The sequence below is a fragment of the Solanum pennellii genome, chromosome 9, assembly GCF_001406875.1.
Source record: "Solanum pennellii chromosome 9, SPENNV200".
Taxonomy (NCBI): Eukaryota; Viridiplantae; Streptophyta; class Magnoliopsida; order Solanales; family Solanaceae; genus Solanum; species Solanum pennellii.
The window spans coordinates 71,692,261-71,702,418 of NC_028645.1; positions in this window are offsets into that span (position 1 = coordinate 71,692,261).

Consider the following 10,158-nt stretch of genomic DNA (forward strand, 5'->3'; position numbering starts at 1 on the left):
TATATATATTAAAAAAGTATTTAAACAATTAAATGCTAAAATTTAATAATTAAAAGTCACTTAACATATATCATGCAAGATAATAGAAACAAAAGAGTTTAAAAGGTAACACTTCATATAAAAGAGTTTGACAAAGCGGAAATCTAAACATAAGTCTCAAACTCGTCTATTATATTATGAGGAAGTTGATTAAGATGTAACTCATGCATCATATACAATGTCAGAAAGCGGAAATGACATGAAAGCAATATAAGACTCTTGGACCTTGAATCATGAGGACTCACCAATCTTCAAAATCCCAAAAGAAGCAACTAGCCACGAGTATGGGGGATGGTAACGTTGGATCCTACATTTGGGAAATAATGTAGGCACAAGTAAGTAGTTTCATGTACTAAGTATGAGACAATATGCATAAACATAGACATGATATCATAAATAACTTAAACGAATAGTTATGATCATAATGAGACATTTAAAAGTTTTAAAGAAGTGATGACATGAAAATCATGAAAGCATGGTCAAGTATATTAACACTAAGGACATAGAAAAACTTTGAAGAAAACATAGTCATTTTTTGTTATATTAGCTTTAACCGATAATATGATCATGAGAGTTACATCATGAAATCTGATATATCTCTCAAACCGAAAGAAAGGGAAACTACTTGCCAAGGTAGAATTTGCACATATCATCATTTGCTAAAGTGGACCCACTAGTTAGGTGATTTAGAAGAATCATACGGAGCACATAGTTTGGGACTAGAGATCGCTTCTAGAAACTATCCTATTCGAGCCTCCACCTCAAAGCCCTCTCAGTGCTAAGTCTAAATCCCAACGAAATGGATAAAAGTCAAATATCATTTTGACATAGAATGCAATGATGAATACCAATCCACAAAATTTAAGATCAAAACATAAAATAACTCCTTAAACATAATTCAACATAGATGAGAAAATCTTTCACCAATGTAAAATCATGTGTGAAAATACCTTTCACAATCATGATCATCATATTCAATGAAGAATCCTTTCACAATAACATCAGTACTTTTCTTTCAAAGCATCATCGGTTCATTTACAATAACTTCATGAAAACATGCATATCCTCTATCATTTCATAATTCATATTTTATAGGTTCATTATAGGATCATGGTTGAAAACATAAATTAAGGCTGGGTAAATGCAATTTCAACTAAATATTATACATTAAGGGGCTGTTTGGTTACTGGTAAGAGTTATGCAGGTATTAACTATGCAGGGTTTAGTTATGCAGGTATTAGTTATGCAGGGTTTAGCTATGCAGGTATTAGCTATGCAGAGTTTATTTATGCAGATATTAGTTATGCAGGTATTAGTTATGCAGGGTTTAGTTATGTAGGTATTAGCTATGCAGAGTTTATTTATGCAGATATTAGTTATGCAGGGTTTAAATATTACAAACATGAATTATTAAATATTGAATATTTAACTTATTGTAAATTATTAATATATATTATTTATAAAATAATAATACATGCTAATAAAATATGAAATATATTGAATAATATATAATGCTAATATTTAATTGGCATATGTACCGTTAAAAAATATACAATCAATTTCTAATATTAAAAAAATATTTATATTTGCATAAATCAATCAAAATGGTAAGTATATAAAAACAAATGAAAATAATCTATATATAATAAGAAATAAAAACAACACATCTTGATAGGAAACAATAAAGTTTCCAATTAAAAAAAATAAAAGAAGTAAAAATAGTCTAAATATAAAAAAGAATAAAAACAACAAATTTATATATAGGAAAACAATAAAGTTTCCAATTAAAATAATAAAATAAATTAATAGGGTAAAAATGTAATTTATCACTTTAATACATGTATAACTAATATCCACATAAACTTATTCCACCTTCTACCCTGCATAACTTTATACATAGATCCCTCATAAATTATGTTGGTATTTATTATGTAGAACTACAAAAATTCAACCAAACATTGTATAAGTTTTGTTGACTTTTCTATCTAAACAAAAAATTCTACCAAACATAGTATAACTTAATACATTATTTTATACATGAATGAAATGTAAGCTATACCGTAACCAAATGGCCCCTAACACTATATAACACATTAGAAGACTTAATTAATTATAATTAATCATAATTGAATGGATCCCACATTTATTGAATTGAAACCCTAATTTGATCCATTGGAAACTTAGTTGAGAAGTTGAAAACCTTAGGGACCTCATGGAGGAAAGGACTCCATGGGTGAATACACACATACCTTGATCTCTTAAGCCCAAGAAAATGGAGAATTTGGAAACTTGAATGAAATGCTAAAACTCTTTTTTTTTTCTTCCTTAGACTTGAGAAAATTGGGAGGATGAATTTGGTCAAGTTTATGGAATTATGAGAATGAGTTGAAATAGGTAAATTTGGAGCTTTTTAGAAAACGTTTATATAGGAATTAGATTAGTAGGTAAAATGCGATAGTTTTAGGTTAAATCATTTAGAAAGACCCAAAAACCCTTTAAAAATAATTGTCGAACCTTACCTACAGTTTGGACCCTTCTATGGACCGTACTAATCAATCATAGATAGGTTCATATACTATTATTTTGGACCAACTTTTGACGGAATCCATGTACGACTTGTAGATATTTCTACGGTCTATACATGCCAACAATAGAAACTAACTTTACCCCTTAAAATTTCACTATGTCTGGGACTCACCTAGGAGACCTACTTATGAATTGTACAATGACTGATAGGACCGTCTTGGTGAATGTAAAAAGGGTACAGGGACTTGATTTTAGACATGTATTTTTCTCACTTCCCACGGTTGTCATCTACGTCCTGTATAAGGTTATACAGTTCGTAGATGAGACCCGTAAGCTAGACTTCAGTTCAGAAATTTGTTTTCCTTTTTTTAAAAAAAATAATCAAGGTGTTACAATATAAGACACAAATCTCTCCAGAGTTACCTCAGTGAATTGATCCCAAGTCAATTGAGGAAAACAAAAAGACCTACTGGTAACATTGATCTCCTCCACTCCCTAGCTACCTCTGTGAATTGAAAAGAGGTATAAGACTCTCCATATGCCTCCAAAATGTCTAGGATGAACAATCTATTCTGATACTCAGGCAGAAACTCATAAGCCTCCTCACTAGTCAGTCCACAAAATTTGGAGGTAATATTTTGACAAATCTCTTAAAACTCTTTTGCTCTGAAGTAGACATAATAATAGTAGCATAGGTGGATCCATAAATCTTTAAGATACGTCAACCAGAGGTGAATAGACAGTCAAAATCTAGCATCCAACACTCGAAGTCTAACCAACCAATTCCTCACTTCTTCCTTATGATGCTCCACATCCTCATGCTCATAATCGAGCTTAGGTGGGGCCTCCTTAAATCATTCTCGAGCAAGAATTTCCCTTTCCAAACCAACCTTCACATCTAATGCAGAAAGAATATATTATAGATTTAAAATACTTGATATAAATAACTCACACGACAAGGAATCAACGAAAAAAAACTTCCCTATGAAGCATCTCACAGCCTTTTGAATATAGGTACAAACATCTCCATACCGATATGCAAAACTCTACTAGATACCATGTTCTTTAACTTATGAAACTGGTGAACCTAGTGATTTAATACCAAGTTTTCCTCACGTAAAAACTGAGTTCATGATGACATACACCCTAACCCAGCCCGACGTTCAAGCTAAAGAATCTAACTCAAGATTCATCTCAAATGATACAAAAAGAAGGTACATACACATATGAGACTTTTGGAAATGAAGTCGAATCATAAAAAAAGAAAAACTAAGATACAACATATAATTAGCAAAACTTGGTATCATAATGTCACAACCTAGATCTACACCCCAACCAAGACACGATAGTCAAACCACGAGTGACCTCAAGCTAACCATTGGCATAACAAATCAAAGCATATCATAGAAACTAATCTGGAAGCTATATAAACACACAATTAATAAGTCTTGATAAGGAAACCAACAAATCCATGATGACTGAACTACTAATGTTTGAAATAAGCCTCTAATGAAATAATTTACCAGGACATGTCCCTAATTAACTAAAAAAAAGTACAAAAATTTGACTAACAACTAAACTAGGAAGTCCTTGAATGAAGAGGACTCACTAACTGCTGGTTGGAACTGTTGCAACCCCACTAGCCACGATTCCGAGTATGGGCGCCGAAATCTACATCGCGAAGATGCAACATAGAGAGAAATATGCATTAGTACGTGAAATGTACTGAGTAAGTAAGCGAAACAATCATAATTAATCATAAAATTTCATAACAAGGATAGTAAAATAAGGTTGCCAAAATCATATGCATAATGAAAAAAACTAAATAGAATAGTAGGAGTTCACGTCTAAAAACCATTCACAGTCTTTCTTCATAAACATATGCATAGATGAGTCTATTTCAATAGTCCTGCATAATCATAGTTGTAAATAGCAAACTTAAAGTGGTTCAAGTAGAGTTAAGATCATATTGTAAGTAAAATGTATAAACGAGGGAGTTTCTTGTAACAACCCAGGAAATTTTTTGACGTCAGAATCGAACCGTTCTTCGTAGTGAGTGAGATTCTTACCAAGAAATTTAAAATTTTCTTGAGTGTTAAGGTCACTAGATGTAGCACCTTGAGTTCCAAAAAGAACTAAATTGGAAATAGCAAAATCTGAAATTTTGCGAGTTATGCTTAGGGTATGAGTTTTTGGTCAACTTCAAATGATCATAAATCTCAGTACATGATGAATTAGGTAAACCATAAGATATTAAATGAAAGTTATTCGAATTATATTTCCAACTCCACCGAGTTTGCTAAGTTTAGAGGTCGAGTGAGTGAGATATGCCCTTTTGAAGTCTAGCTGTCCAGTTAAGGAAAGTTAATCAAAAATAGTAAGGGGTATTATGGTCTTTTCCTTACCCGATCAGATTTAGTTTGATTTACTAAGGTTTTTAAAAGGGTCCAATCCTATTAGATTCAGTTTCATAATTCTAATATATGCCTAGGGTTTTAGTTAAGAGTTCAAGAAGGAAAAATAGGAAGGGATCAAGGTGTTCGTCGAGGTTCTTGAGTTTTGTTACGGATTTTTTCCATGAGTTTAATCGCTAAGATGTATGTAAGCTTCCATAGTATTGGGTTCGTTCAGCCACACACCAATCATGAGTTTATTTTGGGAATCTATCCATAGATGTTGAGCAATTTAATTTCTTGATAAGTGTTCTTGAAGTTACCTTATCGATTAAGTTTTGATGTAAGATTCTACTTAGTCAATTTTAAACGATCATATATCTTAGAATACAAAGATTTACGTGATTTATAACCTATTAAATTGAAGGTATTTGAATGTACTACTATACAACGCTGTTATGAATTGAGCCGCCGACGGGAAAACATTAAAAAGAGTTGTTTTTAATTTATTACCTCCAAGAAAACCCCAAAAAAATTTCTTGACTAATAAAAGTTTCAAAACAATCATATTTTCATCTTTTAATCCATCATTCTCTTCTCTCTCAAACCCTAGGGCAAAACCCTAAGAAAAATCAAAGTAGAAGACTCCATTCTAGATTCTTTCAATATTTTTCAAGATTCTTCTTCAGGGTAAGTCTTTTTCCAAGAATTTCAGTTTTTTTTTCAACTCAAATTCCTCCATACAATTATTAATCACTAATGGAAATCATAATTCTTGGTCATAGAGATTTCAAGAAATTCAAGAAAATCAGTAAAGGTTTTCTTGATGATTTACCTTCAAGCTAGGGTTTCAAGACTTTTAATCAAGTTCTTCTTCAAGATTCTTCATGAAACTTGTTCTTTCAGGTATGTAAGACTATCATAGTGTTGGACTAGTTCGTTCTCAGTCCCCATATGTTCTTTCAATTTAATAAAAGAGAAATCTAGGATGCTGACCCTAGATTTGAATATTCTTGGGATAAGCTTTGTCTTGAGTTCATGGTTCTTTTAAACATCATATTCCTAATTATTGACTTTTAAACTGAGTTTTGAGGAAGTAAGTATGAGATTCTGAAGAGTTGTATACATGAGTTCTATATTGTTATATAGACCCCCAGTCGAGTCGTTCATGCCCATAAATTCCACATGAACTACATAATTTGAATACTTTGAGAGGAGTAGAATTTTCAAGTTCTAAGTCTTGAGAATTGAGTTCCTAATCCTTTTGAGATTATATTCCTCCTAATGGAACTACTATATGTTACCCATGAAGCCCTTGAGTTGAGTTTTTCATGCCCATAATTCCGCATGAAACGTATGAGTCGAGCAGTCGAGAGATAAATCGTATCATTAAGTCTTGAGCGGTGAGTATTGAGGTTTTTTTATTTTTAATAAGATCCCTGAGTTGAGTCGTTCACGTTCATTTTTCCACATTAACCCTATGACTTGATTTATAAATTTAAAAAGCTTTTTAAAGCCAACACTTGAGTTTCTAAACTGAGTTTTTGAGAAAGTTAAGATGAGTTTTGAGAAAGAGTTTCTAAAACATGATTAGTATGACAATTGAGTATGATATCAATGTTTAAGTAGTGTGGTAACTAGTTATGTCATCAATGTTTAAGAGTATGGTATCTAGATATACAATCAATGTTTATGCAATATGACTTCTTGAGTCATCAATGATCATTTTGAAATATGATTTTGATATGTTTTTGATAAAGAATTTTTAAGTATGAGTACATGGGAACTAAGTATTTTCAAGAGTAAATGTTATCACATTTGAAAGAGGATCAAACTGATATTTCCAAAGAGTTTTGAGCAGTTTGAGTACCATCTCTTTTAAGAGAAAGATTTTTGAGTAAAAATCTCAAACTACAGAAAAAGTTATGTTTTTAAAAATATGAGCTAGTATATATTGGGAGTAGCATTAAGCATCGATATGGGGGAGAGTTCAGATAACTCACAATCCCCATAAACCATGTAGCCAACGTGGGTAGATAGGGTCATACTTTTTAGATGATTTGTTAGTACTCTTTTAACATAGACTAGTGGATGCCTTTAGTGAGTAGGTCTTATACCCTGACAAAGTATATGACAGTTCTGATAGTGTGGACGAGACGTTGAATCATCACATAGTTCATAATGATAGTTGTCAGTTAGAGAAGCTCACATAGACATATTTTGTGTTCTCATATACACAAAGTTTATTTGTAGCTTTATATACAAATAGAGTTTATTTTGTGTTCTTTCATATGAACAGAGTTACGTTGTATTTTCTAATACATTGAGTTGCTTTTTACTATTTTAAAAGATTTCCATATATTGCATCTCTTATTGTTGCTTTATATTGAGTTGAGTATCCATAGTTTGAGTATCAAAAGTCGAGTGTCTTATTATTGAATTGAGCCTTATTTCATAGTGTTGAATATCTTATTATTGAGTTAAGCCTTATTTCACTAAGTTGAATATTTTATCTTTTTGTAAAGTATCTTTATTCCTGAGTTTAATTAGTTGAGTGAGCTGATAAGAGGTAAGTATGTTTCCTTTTTATCAAGTTCAAGCTTATGTTATGCTTTAGAATTCCCCTTACATGCTCGTACATTCCACGTACTGAGTCATTTGACTTGTATTGTTTAATGATGCATATACAGATATTCAGGGTCATTAAGAGACACTTTGTTGATACCACATGCAGTTCAAGTTAGCTATGGTAAACCTCCTTGCTTCCGTAGGGTTCCACTTGTACTTTTAGTTATATCAGTTGTTAGAATGTCGTGGGTCTTGTCCCCACTTCAATCTTTTTCAGTTACATGCTTCATAGATAGAAAATAGAATTTGAGAAGTCTGTTTCATTTATCTTATTAAATATTTTAAATACTTAACTTGCCTATTCATGGCGAGTTGAACATATTATTTTTATTCAAAGTTATCAATTCAGTATTGTTGAGATTATCTTAAAGTTGAGTATTTGAATTTATTTAACTTTAAAGTTTTTGCATGCTTAAGTTAATCTTCTGCTTGTAATGAGTCTGGATAAGGGTTCGTTTGGGGACCAATAATGGTTCTTGAGTACTGGCCACATCTAGGGTGTAGACTCGGGTCATGACATTTCTTATAATTGACATACACCATGTGAGCTCATGATATCCAACAACTAATCTTGTTTGGAGGGCTGACCTATACCTTACAGAGTATATGACCATATTATATCTATCTGGATCCATTAATTTGAGCCTCTCACGGCTAAATGGTCATTCGACAAGGTGGTAGAACATAATACTACGATTGCATATAATTATGGGACTTGGATTTTCTGGAACATGTGTCCTCTTGGTACTAAATAATCCTCCAAACCAACATATATTCATATAATGCTTATATGTATGAATGTCATTTATCAGTTTGAATCATATATGAGACTAAGCTCAAAAGTCATATCTAAAGTAACCTGAATTTAGGTTGAAATTCATATCATATAAGTCTTCATGCCTAAAAGTCATAAATGTTCTAAGGAACCATGTAATCATGCTAAATAAGTACAATAAAGTTTTTAAAATCAAAGCGAAATGATGAAACATAAAGTAATGAAGAATATCATAAGTTCACAAAAATCCTAAGCTTGGCTTCTAAGAATCTTGAAGAGCTCTTGAAAATTAAAATACTTTAGGCATGAGAGTGAAATGATACTCTAATTGAAGAAGCTTGATGGAGAATTTTGAAAGATGAACCCTACCCTTGATGTCTCTTGAAGTACTTGAGGGTAGAATTTTAGGAGTGAATGAGAGGATTTAATTATGAAAAACTGTTTTTGTACGCATTTATGTCTATTTAGATGACCCCTAATGATTTTCAGGACAATAATACCCTTAAAATATAAATAGTAAGAGTTAGATGTTAGGATTTTATTCCTCGGGCAGTGAGGTCTGTATTAACTCTATATTGCGAGCCATCGTAGAGCTTCTGCCAGGTTAGATAGTCTCTAGTAAAACAGTCATAACTTCTTACTCCAAACTCGAATTGACGTAAACTTGACAACGTTGAAAAGAAACCATAGAGCTTTAATGTGATAGGTTTAAGATCACCTAACTTAATATTCTAAGAGATATGGTTTTTTGAAGTTGAACCTTATATGGACTTATGAAAAAACTTAGTCGATAGAAATACTTTGAATTAGGCTTGGTGTTAGAGGTCCATTATGACTCTAAATCACTTCTAATACCCTTTCTACATTTGGTAAAGAGCCTTACACAAGTAGTCCATCACCCGGTTCAACTTTATATACTTGTGACAAATTATTACGATTCTAAGAGAAGAGTTGCAAGGTGCTACACATAAGCATTAAAGAGTATTCTAAAACAATATCTGAATTTAAAATTTAACAGTTGTCTTTGAAATGCATAAATACACAATTTAAAGATAAAGCTCGAATGATGATCCAGACAACGATCTCACCACAACCTCGAAGCTCAAACATTGCATGATCAATTCAGTTGTCTCAGTTACCACTTATACCAAGGGCTGCAAAAAAGGTTACATAAGTACAGGCGATTACAATCCACGTGTACTCAATAGGCTTGGTCGACTAAGAACAAAGTAATTAAATAAACTTATGAAATAAACTACAAAGCACTTCCACCTACATAGAAGAAGTCCTATTCTGACATCAGTGCCCCTAGTTAATATAAGAACATCGCAAGTAAAAGTAAACACGTAAGGTTACAAACAATTTCTCATATTAACAGGAAAATTACACAACAAACAAAGTTGACCAATGCAATGCAATCTAATGAGGAAATGTTGTGATGGAACCAAGGTTGTCACACAACCTCTCGTATACACCTTGTTGAGCATTAACTCCTTGAAAAGGACACATGAGGGACTCTCAGTCCATATACCAATCTTATAATCTCAATATTTCATCAATTGCAACCTAGCTCATGGTCAAGAATAAAAGTAAGGCGTCTCATTTTCTTTTTTCAAAATAGTACTTGTCCAGTTTCTCATATTCTTATGATTAATGCTATGATGAATGAGGATGGATGCATGATAAGACATACAACATAAAGGCATAATCAATTCAACATATGTATAAAAGAGTCCAAAGTCCTCAAACTCAATAAATCATGATACAAACCTTCACATGGAAAAATAGTAAAATAAA